The sequence below is a fragment of the Lemur catta genome, chromosome 5 (genome assembly GCF_020740605.2).
Source record: "Lemur catta isolate mLemCat1 chromosome 5, mLemCat1.pri, whole genome shotgun sequence".
In the NCBI taxonomy this organism is placed as follows: Eukaryota; Metazoa; Chordata; class Mammalia; order Primates; family Lemuridae; genus Lemur; species Lemur catta.
Window position 1 is genome coordinate 63,929,623 of NC_059132.1, and position 12,125 is coordinate 63,941,747.

Below are 12,125 nucleotides of genomic sequence, written 5' to 3' on the forward strand. Positions count from 1 at the left end.
TCATACTAAAAATATAAGTTGTTTACATACCACCATTACAGTATTGAGGTATTCTGAATTTGACTGTGTGTTTATTTTTACCAGTGAGTTTATACCTTCATATATTTTCATGTTACTAATTGGCATCCTTTTTTTTAAGTTTGGAGAACTCCCTCTAGCAATTTTTATAAGACAGGTCTGGTGATGATGAACTGTCTCAGCTTTTGTTTATCTGGGAATTCTCTATCTTTCCTTCATTTCTGAAGGACAGTTTGCCAAGGCTGGAATTATTACTTACTATGAGCTACTGAACAAGTCTCTAGGAAGGATATTATACCTTTATCATTTTAAAAATGGGGCTGAAATATGCATATCATAGGTCTCTGGTGTGTAATTATTTTATTGTTTATTCAAGCAAAACATTCAAGAAAGTCTGGCAATTTCTGGGAATTTTTATTCCACACAGTTAACAGGAGGCAACTGATACAGCTTAACTTTCCTCTTTACTCTTTCAGAAAAACCTGGTCTCCATCAGTGTTTGTGGTTTCAGACCCTAGATTAGGCTCCATTTGGCTCTGAGAAAATGGTCCAGCTTCTCTGCTTGGTCAAGCTGACTCCTGAGTGTGGGTTCTGCTCTAGGGTCTGTTCTCTGGAGAGAAGGACTGGCTGACCCAGAGCTGAGGGAGAAGGAAGTTCTCGGGTGTTGTGAGGGAGAACAAACATTGAGGTCACAGGCTTGTTCCTCTCAATGCATTTTTAGTAAAGCCATTGAGTTTGCAATGCAAAGACATCTTATTCTGATCATTTGTGGTTAAATGTGTAAAAGAAGAGTTTTTAAATCTTCATGACTTTTTCACTGTTTAAAAAAAATTTAAATGTTGATGACACTTTTAACAGGAACAAAGACATAAATAATTTTCTGAGCCTAGACATAGAAGTACTTACTTCCAACAATATTTCATGAAGCAAAATATGGCAGACCATATCACACAATGGTTTTTAGCTCTTAGAATTCTTAGTTCACTTTGGAGCCAGACTGTCTGGGTTGGGTCCCCAGCTCTATTATTTACTAACTTGGGGAAATATTTTGTCCTATGTAAAATATATAAGAATATGATAATGATGATAATAACAATGGTTACCACATGGGGTTTTGTATAATTCAATGACAGTGCTCCTCAAGTTCTTAGAACAATACCTGGCTGTGTTTGTGCTTTACTGTCTGTTCCCAAGAGGGGGGCACTGTCATATGCAAATGTCTTGCTTGCCCCATAAAGAGACATCTGTGAGAGACAGCTCAAGACCAGGTAAATATTAATATCTTCCTTGTCCCACGAAAAGCCATCCGTGGAAGACAGCTTAAGCCCGGACAAATATCTTGCTTGCCCCATGAAGAGACATCTTTAGGAGACAACTTGAAACCAGGCAAAAGTCTTGCCTCTCCCACAAAGAGACATCTTTTAGAGACAGCTTAAGACCATGCAAATATCTTGTTGCTCCATGAGGAGGCATCTGTGGCAGATAGCTTAAGACCAGACAAATATCCGCTCATAGATAGCTTAAGCTATCTCCCACAGATTCATCTGGGGGCAGGTGAGATATCTATCTGGTCTTATGATACCTCCCACAAATTTCTCTGGGGGCAAGTCAGATATCTGTCTGGTCTTAAGATGCTTCCCACAGACTTCTCTGATAGGAAAGCAAGATATATGTCTGGCCTTGCGCTGTCTTCCACAGATTTCTCTGGAGGCAAGCAATATACCATTCTGGGTTTGCACTGTCTTCCACAAATTCCTTGGGGGCAAGCAAGAAATCTGTTTGGCCTTATGCTGTCTACCACTGATTTCTCTGGGGGCAAACAAGATATATGTCTGGCCTTAAACTATCTCCCAAAAATTTCTCTGGAGGCAAGCATGATATCTGGCCTTAAGCTATCTTCCACAGATTTCTCTGGGTGCAAGCAAGAAATCTGTCTGGCCTTAAGCTATCTTGCACAGATTTCTCTGGGGTCAACGAAGAAATATGTGGGAGACAGCACAAGACCAGATAGATATCTTCCTTGCCCCCAGAAATATCTGTGGAAGATAGCTTAAGGCCACACAGAGTTGCCTGGCCATGTGCTATCTCCCACAGATGACTCTTCGTGGGGCAAGCAAGATATTTGCCTTTAGGCTGTATCTCACAGATGTCTCTTCATGGCACAAGCAAGATATTTGCCTGGCCTTGAGCTGTCTCCCATAGATTTCTCTTTGTGGGGCAAGCAAGATGTTTGACTGGTCTTAAGCTGTCTCCCACACATGTCTCTTCATATTTTCCTGGTCTCAAACTGTTTCCCACAGTTGTCTCTTCGTGGAGCAAGCATAAATATTTACCTTGTCTTAAGCAGTGTCTACAGATATCTCTTTGTGGGAAAAGCCATATATTTGCTGGGGTTAAGCTCTCTACCACAGATGTCTCTTCCTGAGGCAAGTATGATGTTTGCCTGGTCTCTCAAAGATGTCTCTTTGTGAAAGAGGCATGTACCTTCATAGCTCAAGCAAGATATTTTACTGGTCTTAAGCTGCATCCCAGGTATGTCTCCATTGGGCAAGGAACATTTTCACCTGGCCTTAAGCTGTCTTCCACAGATATCTCTTGGTGGGGCAAGCAAGATACTTGCCTGGTCATCAACTGTCTCCCAAAGATGTCTCTTCGTGGGGCATGCAAGATATTTCCCTGGTCATTAGCTATCTCCCACTCATATCTCTTCATGGGCAAGCAAGATATTTGGCTGGTCATAAACTGTCTCTCAAAGATGTCTTTTTATGGAGCAAGATATCTCTCTGGCCTTAAGCTATATTCCACATATTTCTTGGGGGCAAGCTGATACCTGTCTGGTATTATGCTGTCTCCCACCAATTTCTCTGGGGTCAAGCAAGACATCTTTTGGGCCTTATGCTGTCTCCCACAGATTTCTCTGGGGTGAGCAAGATATCTGTCTGGCCTTAAGCTATCTTCCACAGATTTCTCTGCAGGAAAGCAAGAAATCTGTGACAGACAGTGCAAGTCCAGACTAACCTCATGCTTTCCTGAAGAGAAATCTGGGGAGACAGCTTAAGACCAGAAAGATATTGTGCTTGCACCCAGAGATATCTGTGGGAGATGAGTTAAGATCAGGCAAATGCCTTGCTTGCCCCACAAAGAGAAATCTGTGGGATACAGCAAAAGACCAGGCAAATGTCTTGCTTGGCCTACAAAGAGACAATTGAGAGACAGTATAAGACCTTTCAAATGTCTTGCTTGCCCCTCACAGAGACATCTGTGTGAGATCTTGTTTGCTCAGCAAAGACATTTGCGGGACATAACTGAAGACAAGAAAAATAACTTGCTTGCCCCTAAAGAGACATCTTTGGGAGACAGCTTAAGAACAAGACAGTAATTTCATTGTCCCACAATCAGACACATGTGGGAGAGTGCATAAGACCATGTAAATATTTTGCTTGCACCAGGAATAGCCATCTGTAGGAGTCAGCTTAAGTACAGACAAATATCTTGCTTGTGCCATGAAGAGATATCTATGGGATACAGCGTAAAACCAGGCAATTATCTTGCTTCACCATGAAGAGATGTGTGGAAGACAGCTTAAGACCAGGCAAATATCTTGTTTGGCTTATGAAGAGACATATGTGCTAGAGTGCTTAAGACCAGGCAAATATTTGCTTGCACCATGAATGGACATTGTGGGAAACAGCTTAAGAACAGGCAAATATTTTGCTTACCACATGAAGCAGCATCTGTGGTAGACAGCTCAAGGCCAGGTATATGCCTTGCTTGCCCCATGCAGAGACATCTGTGGGAGATAGCTTAAGACCAGGCAAATATCTTGCTTGGTCCATGAAGAGACATCTGTGGTAAACATTCTAAGACCAAGGAAATATTTTGCTTGGCCCAGTGAGGGATATCTGTGGGAGAGAGTTAAGACCAGGAAAATATCTTCCTTGCCCTAAAAGAGATATCTGTGTTAGACATCTTAAGAATAGGCAATATCTTGCTTGCCCCATGAATAGACATTTCTGGGAAACAGCTTAAGACCAGGCAAATGTCTTGTTAGCACCACGATGTGACATCTGTGGGAGACAGCCTAAGACCTGGCAAATTTCTTGCTTGCCCCATGAAGAGACCTTTGTGGCAGACAGTGTAAGACAAGATAAATACATCTTCTTTGCCCCAGTAAGAGACCTCTGTGGCAGACAGAGTAAAACCAGGCAAACATATCTTCTTTGTTCCTGTATGAGTCCTCTGTTGCAGACAGCATAAGACCAGGCAAATATATCTTCCTTGTCTCTGGAAAAAACCTCTTTGGGAGACAGAATAAGACTGGGCAAATATATCTTGCTTGCCAACACAAGGGACACCTGTGGGAGCCAGTGTAAAACTGGGCAAGTATATCTTGCTTGCAACAGGAAGAGACCTCTGTGGCAGACAGCCTAAAACCAGGCAAATATATCTTGCTTGCCCGAGGGAGAGACCTCTGTGGAAGACAGCATAAGACCAGGAAAATACATCTTGCTTGACCCAGGAAGAGAGCTCTGTGGCAGACAGCGTAACACAAGGCAGTATGTCTTGCTTGACCCATGAAGAGAGCTCTGTGCCAGACAGCCTAAGACCAGGCAGATATATATTGCTTTCTCCAGGAAAAGATCTCTGTGGCAGACCGCATAATACCAGGCATATGTATCTTTCTTACCCCAGGAAGAGACCTCTGTGGCAGACAGTGTAAGACCAGGCAAATATATCTTGCTTGCCCCCAAGAGACCTCTGTGGTAGACAGGGTTAATCCAGGAGAATATATCTTGCTTGCCGCCAGAAGAGACCTTAGTGGCAGACAGCATAAGAGCAGGCAAATATGTCTTGCTTGCCCCAGGAACAGACCTCTTTGAGAGACATTGTAAGACCTGGCAAATATATCCTGCTTTAGCCAGGAGGAGAGCTCTGTGGCAGACACCACAAGATGAGGCAAATATATCTTGCTCACCCCCGAAAGAGATCTTAGTGGCAGACAGCCTAAGACCAGGCACATATATCTTTCTTGCCCCAAGAAGAAATCTCTGTGGCAGAGAGCATAAGACCAGGCAATATATCTTGCTTTAGCCAGGAAGAGAGCTCTGTGGCAGTCAGCATAGGAGAAAGCAAATATATCTTGCTTGCCCCCATTAGAGACCTTAGTGGCAGAGAGCATAAGTCCAAGCAAATATCTTGCTTGCCCCAGGAAGAGACATCTATGGGAGATATTTTAGTGGGCTTTTTTTTTCCAGATTTATCATCTGTTGATAATTCCTACTGGAACCATTTTTACTATGATGGTTCTGAAGTGATGATTTTTCAACTCTAGCATTCTCTTCATATTTACCAGACTGCATTATGTAAGCAAGAGTCCTCCCTTAACCTCTAGTTATTTATGTATTTATTTTGAGTATAGACTTATGAAATCCTATTTTTCAGTGTTTTACAATTCATTATTTTCTTTATTTTGGTACTCAAATTAACCAATATTTGGTTAGTGGGAGACCTTCAAGCTGATTATTGTGTCCTTGTGATGTTCTGCCATAACAGCTTTTAGGACTTCCTTAATTTCTGCCATAATAAGTTGTTCCTGGCTTGATTACATCTACCTTATCCCAGTCCTGAAGTCAGTTATTTTTCAGAGGTGACCTTTTAGTGAAGAATAGCATTAGAGTCCAATATTCAAGGTCTAGGTGTGCCTATGGCTTCTGTAATATCTTTGCTTCTAGGACCTTTTATCTAGGAAATACATCAATGCACATACACATACGTAACATATACATAGACACACAAATATATGTACACACATACATGAGTATATATGTACATGTGCATATTTTAATAATCATGTATTTACAATGATATTTCCAATTTTAATCTATCCCCACTGGGTGCTTTTTTGCTTTCCTCCACCTCATCTCCTATTTTTATGTCCCTTCTTCTACAATGAGAACACTTGCTGAAATGACATCAACACATTTACTCATGCCCCTATCCCATAATACACCCAAAATAGCTTCAGAATTGCTTTGTCCATATAATCAGGCAAAACAAATCAATTAAAGAGTCCAGGATTTGTTTATACTTCTCATGCTTCCCCAGATATTGTTTTAAAAATAACTTGGTTTGGATCTTTTTGTCCCTTTGGTGTGGTATGGTATTCACTAGAAATATAGTTGGGTTCATTTGTTTCACTTTGCTTTCAGTTTTAGTCATTGTTGTTTTTTTTTACAGCTTCCCATACAAAAAAAAAAAAAAGATATACTCAGAGCAGTGTCATTCCTTCCCAATCTCTTCCACTGAACTCCACCCACCCTCCCTACCCTTTTATAGAACTTCATTGCTTTCTGATTTATCCTTCTATATGTATGTCTACTCGTTTCCCCTTTTTTTCTTGCACCACAAAAAGTAATATAGTACTATATATATTGTTTTGCACTTCGCTTTTTCTTTACTTAACAGTGTCTTCAGAAAATACTCCATATCAGTTAATATGTATCCTCCCTATCTGTTCTGCTTCACAGTACTCCAGTGTGTACCTGTACTGTAGGTATACAACCAGTCTCCTATTCCTGGACATTAAATGTCGTCAAAATGCTTTTGAGGATAAGTAGGTAAAATAAGTTGAAGACCATTGGCCTAGGGGACCTCCAGATAATAACATCTTCAAAGCAGTAAAGTAAAGAAACAAAACATGTTTCCCTTATCATCTTATTTCTATTTTTCCATTTGAATTTTTTGAGTATGAATTCTCATCACTTAGGGTGCTGGCTGTTTAGCAGAACTTACATTTTCTTGCCATATGTAGGGACTCACATAGACTGCTTTAATTTAAAACTTTTCTTCCCATTTTTGCAACCCGGGTTAAAAGGACAAATAAAATAAGACTTTTCCTCAAAAACTTTTGGAAATACCTTACTAAGACTTCCTTTCTCCCACCCGCTGACTGTCCATGGAATCCTGATGAATAAACTTAAAAATTTTTTAATGCATTTCATTTTTCTACCATTTCATACTTAACTTCTTTCCTTCAGTTTTTCTCATAAAGTCTGCAGGAATCTAATTCATGTATGTGGGGATAAAAATAGTATCTTCATGATTTTTGCAACATGTATTGCTTGGGAGAATTCACAAGGCATTCCCATTAACTTCATCTAAATTATACAAGTCATGCATACATAAAGGACTTACAATAAACAGGAGACTCCTACCAAATTACAAATGCTATGTAGTCTGCCCTCCCTATCCATGCGTTCTGCATTCCTAGATTCAATCATACTCAGAAAGAAAATATTGAAAAAAAATTGCATCTATATGGAACGTGTAGACTTTTTTCCTTGTCATTATTCCTTAAATAATACAGTATAACTATTGACATAGCATTTACATTGTATTAGGTATTATAAGTAGTATAGAGATGATTTAAAGTATGCAGGAGATGGTGCACGTCTATACTCCCAGCTACTCGGGAGGCTGACACGGAAGGATAGCTTTGAGCCCAGGTGTTTGAAGTTACAGTGAGCTTTGTTCATGCCACTGCACTCCAGCCTGGGCAACAGAGCATGACCCTGTCTGGAAAAAGGGAAGGAAGGAAGGAAGGGAGGGAGAAGGGAGGAAGGAGGGGGAGGAAGGAGGAAAGGAAGAAAGAGAGGGAGGGAGGGAGGCAGGGAGGGAACGGAAAGACATGTGTAGGTTATATGCAAATGCTATGCCATTTTATATCAGGAACTTGAGCATCTGTAGATGTTGGTGTCCGCAGGAGGTCCTGGACCAATCCTCCATAGATACCGAGGACGACTGTGTATAGTCATTAGGGAGAAGTCAAAAATACTTTTCCTTGGAGTGTAAAAAAACATATAAAAACCATAGCATACCAGAGATAGGTGTGTCTTCTATTCACTGGAAAATACAATGCTAATCCATGGGAAATTAATGGTAAATTTGTCACTTCTTCCTAAGTAAGGAGAGAGAATCGCCTCCTTTCTTTCTTTCTTTTTTTTTTATTTCAGCTCATCATGGGGGTACATAAGTTCAGGTCATATACATTGTCCATGTCCCGCCTATCCCCCCCGAGTCAGAGTCCCAAGGCCTCCTTTCGAAATGAGTGAGAAGAGCAGGTATTGCAAGAAAAAAATGGGAAAAGAAAATGCTTAATGCGTTTATAAAGATTAGGTGAGAGAGTGGTAATAAATTTTAAGAGAGGTCAAATAAGAAGACACTGAGCACCTGGAAGTGATTTTCTTTTCTTTTGTCTGTGATCCTGGAAAAAGAATGGGAGGTGTTGAAAAAGCTGGACTAGCAGAGGATGGTTTCGATCCATCGACCTCTGGGTTATGGGCCCAGCACGCTTCCGCTGCGCCACTCTGCTCCCTTATTATCAATTTTTCCTGCTTTATCTTATTATGAACATCATCTACTATCTTGTTTTCCTCGTTATCAATGAATTCTGGCTTATTCATAAAATGAAATTTTATTTAGCTCTAAGAAGAATGACCTTCTGTGAATTAATGATACAAATAAATCTCCAAATGACACAAGTAAATCTCAAAACCACCATTGTGAACAAAAAATGCCATACTATAGGATATACTATATAATTTCACTTATATCAAGTTCAAGAGCAAGCAAAATTAACATCTGGTGATAGAAGTCCAAACAGTGACTAGTTTGCAAGATGCAGTATTGACTGTAAGGGAGCACAAGGCAATTTTTAGGAGTAATGGGAATTTTCTCAATCTTGATCTGGATAGTAGTTACATGGAATTACACATATATAATATTCATTGAGCTCTATCAACAGTTAAGATCTTTACATTTTATTGTATGTAAAGTATACTTCAATAAAGTACTGAAAAAAGGCAGGCAAGAAAGAAGAGGGAGGGAGGCAGGAAGGAAGTAAAGTACATTCTATGTGTACTTGAGGGAGCTAAGGCACAAGTGATCAGAGAACAACTTCCAAAATTAAGTTGTAGAGCCATGAAGTGTTCCTTAGGAGCAGAAGGAAATTTCCTGCACCATTCGGAAAAACAGCCTAAGCTGCGCCTTGCACAGATAACACCCTATCAATATAAAACACTGTTTTGTCAAGCCTTGCTCTCCTTCCAGGAAGGCAGGATTGCTTATAACCTCTAATGGATGACAGAATGATAGACTTAATGGAGGTACTGACTCTGATAGATCTTGAAAACCTTGTACCAAAGAAGAAGAAAGTTGGCTTTTAATGTATTACTTCTAAAAAAAAATCCATTTTCTCTCATATCGAGTATGGGAGGTGAATTAAGAGAGACAAAACTAAAACATGGATATTTGTTTTTTGGAAGCACATTCTCAGACAACTGAAGACCATGTCCTTTCATTCAGCTAACCATTTTTTATAGGCCTATGTATGCAAAAAACAGACAGGTTTTCTCTATGTTGTCCATGAGCTAAGAGATCCACAGATTAGGAAATATGAAAGCTTCATGTTGTTAAGTGCTAAATTAGGAAGGTGATCTTTCACTCCTTTGAGAGAAAATGCTATCCACAGACACATGCTCAGAAACTCTGTAATGTCACCTCTAAGAGCTTAGGGGCTCTCTTGAATGTAGTTTAATGGTTTCTATGAAGAGGTCACGAAGAGTAGAGCTAAAGCAAAGGAAAAAAATATGTGTGGTACTTTGTAGTTGGGACTTTTTGGGGTACAGAGAAAATACTGAGAAGTAGTGAAGTGGCCAATTCTCTTACAGTCCCTTCACCCACTTTCATCCCTAACTTAACCCAATGCCATGTGAGCAGAATGCTTACACATGCCAAAAGAAAATGCTTTAATTAATAAAATAGCAAAACTGTGCTGTCTACCTCATCTCTGATCACAACCCTAAAGAGAATATAACCTTGGTTAGAATCTCCTTTCTCCCTAGTATGACACCTATTTGTATTTTTTATTGTACAGTCTAGACTGATTTAAAATGAAATCTCTAAAATACAAAAAATCATGTTCCTATAGTTGATAGACACATGTCACAACTCTATTAGGACATTCTGGTTGAGCAGAAATCCCATTTATGTTGTAGAAGAAGAAGAAAAAAGAGAAATCATAACCACAATGGAAACTTATATTTCTGAAGAACATAATAATGATAATACTGAAGTATAAGTTTTATGTGGTATAGGCTTATGTGGTTTAAAATTTTTTTGAGTCCCTAAAGGTACATTGTTTGCCAAAGGCTACCTTCCTGCTTGTGACAATCTAGACACGAGGATGCTATTTTTTTAATTGGACTTACCAGCTCTGTACTTAAAAGCTAATGGTGATATAGCCAGGTGCACGTCTGTCATCCCAGCTACTCGGAAGGCTGAGTCAGGAGGATCACCTGAGCCCAGAACTGGAGGCTCTATACAGTGAGCTATAATTGCACTTATGAATAGCCACTGCACTCCAGCCTGGGCAACATAGAGAGATCCTGTCTCCTAAAAAAAAAAAAAAAAAAAAAAGTAATAGTGATACAAAGTTGATCAGAAAACCTTTTAGGTTGTTTAAAAGGACTTGTCTGGTAGGTCATCAGGGGGGTTCAAATGCATTATCATTGACATTATATTACTAATCTCTTTGTCTTTTCTGGGGCTTGCTGATAAAACAGTGTCTGCAAATCCAATTAATCCAACTAGTAAGAAAGGTCTCAAATTAATTACCTAACTTTATACCTTGAGGAATTCAAAAGAAGAGCAAATGAAGTCCAAAGTTAGCAGAAGGAAGAAAATAGTGAAGGTTAGAGCAGAGATGAATAAAATAGAGAATAGAAAAACAATAGAATCAACAAAACCAAAGTTTGTTCTCTGAAAAGATTAAAACTTGACATACCTTTACTGGATCCACAAAGAATAAAGAGAGAAGATGAAAATAACCAAAATGAGAAACAAGAGTGGAGGTAGTACTACCAATTTTACAAAATAGAAAGAATTATAAAAGAATACTATGAACAATTGCATACCAACAAATTAGATAACCTAGATAAATTAGACAAATTCCTAGAAACATACAAATTGCTGAAAATAACTAAAAAAGAAATAGAACATCAGAACAGATCCATAAAAAGTAAAGAGATTGAATTATTAAGCAAAAGCTTCCTAAGAAAGAAAATTCTGAGACCAGATGGTTTCACTAGTGAATTCTACCAAACATTTATAGAATTAACACTAATCCTTCTCAAACATTTCTAAAAAGTAAAAGTGGAAGGTACACTTTCTAATTCATTTTCTGAGGCCAATATTACCCTCAGATCAAAGGCAGAAAAGACACCACAAGAAAACTACATACTAATATCCCTAAGGAATATAGATGCAAAAATCTTCAACAAACTACTAGCAAATCAATTCTAACAGCATACAGAAAGGATTGTTCCCCATGACCCGTGAGATTTATCTCGGGAATGTAAGGGTGGTTCAACATAAGAAAATTAATCAATGCTATATACCACATTAACAGAAAAAAGACAAAACCCACATGAGTACTTCAATTGATGAAGAAAAAGCATTTGACAAAATCCAACACCCTTTCATGATAAAGCCACTCAGAAAACTAGGAATAAAAAGGAATTTTCTCAATATGATAAAGGACATTTATGCAAAACCCATAGCTAGCAATCATAGTCCATGGTTAAAGACTGAAGTCTTTCCTCCTAAGATCAGGAACAAGGTAAGGATATCTACATTCACCATTGCTATTCAACATTATACTGGAAGTTCTAGCTAGAGCAATTAAGCAAGAACAAAAATAAAAGGCATTCCAGATAGGTACAAAAAAGTAATACAATATCTATTCACAGATGACATGATCCTATATTTAGAAAATCCCAAAGAATACACACACACACACACACACACACACACACACACACACACACACACAAATATTAGAGCTCATAAATGAATTCTGCAAAGTTTCAGGGTATAACATTAACACACAAAAATCAGTTGTGTTTATCTATAAATTTGCAATGAACAATCCAGAAAGGAAATTGTAATGAACTCAATGTTTATGTTCTCCCAAAGTTCATATGTTGAAATCCTAATCCCCAAGGTGATGGCATTAGGACGTGAGGCCTGTGGGAAGTGATTAGGCCATG

General features: G+C 38.9%; 1 non-coding gene across 1 annotated transcript; it reads right to left on the reverse strand.

Moving 5' to 3' along the window:
* Positions 1–8,317: 8,317 nt before the first annotated feature.
* Positions 8,318–8,389, reverse strand: TRNAM-CAU. Its single transcript has one exon. It is a non-coding gene; the product is annotated as a tRNA-Met (tRNA).
* Positions 8,390–12,125: the final 3,736 nt, after the last annotated feature.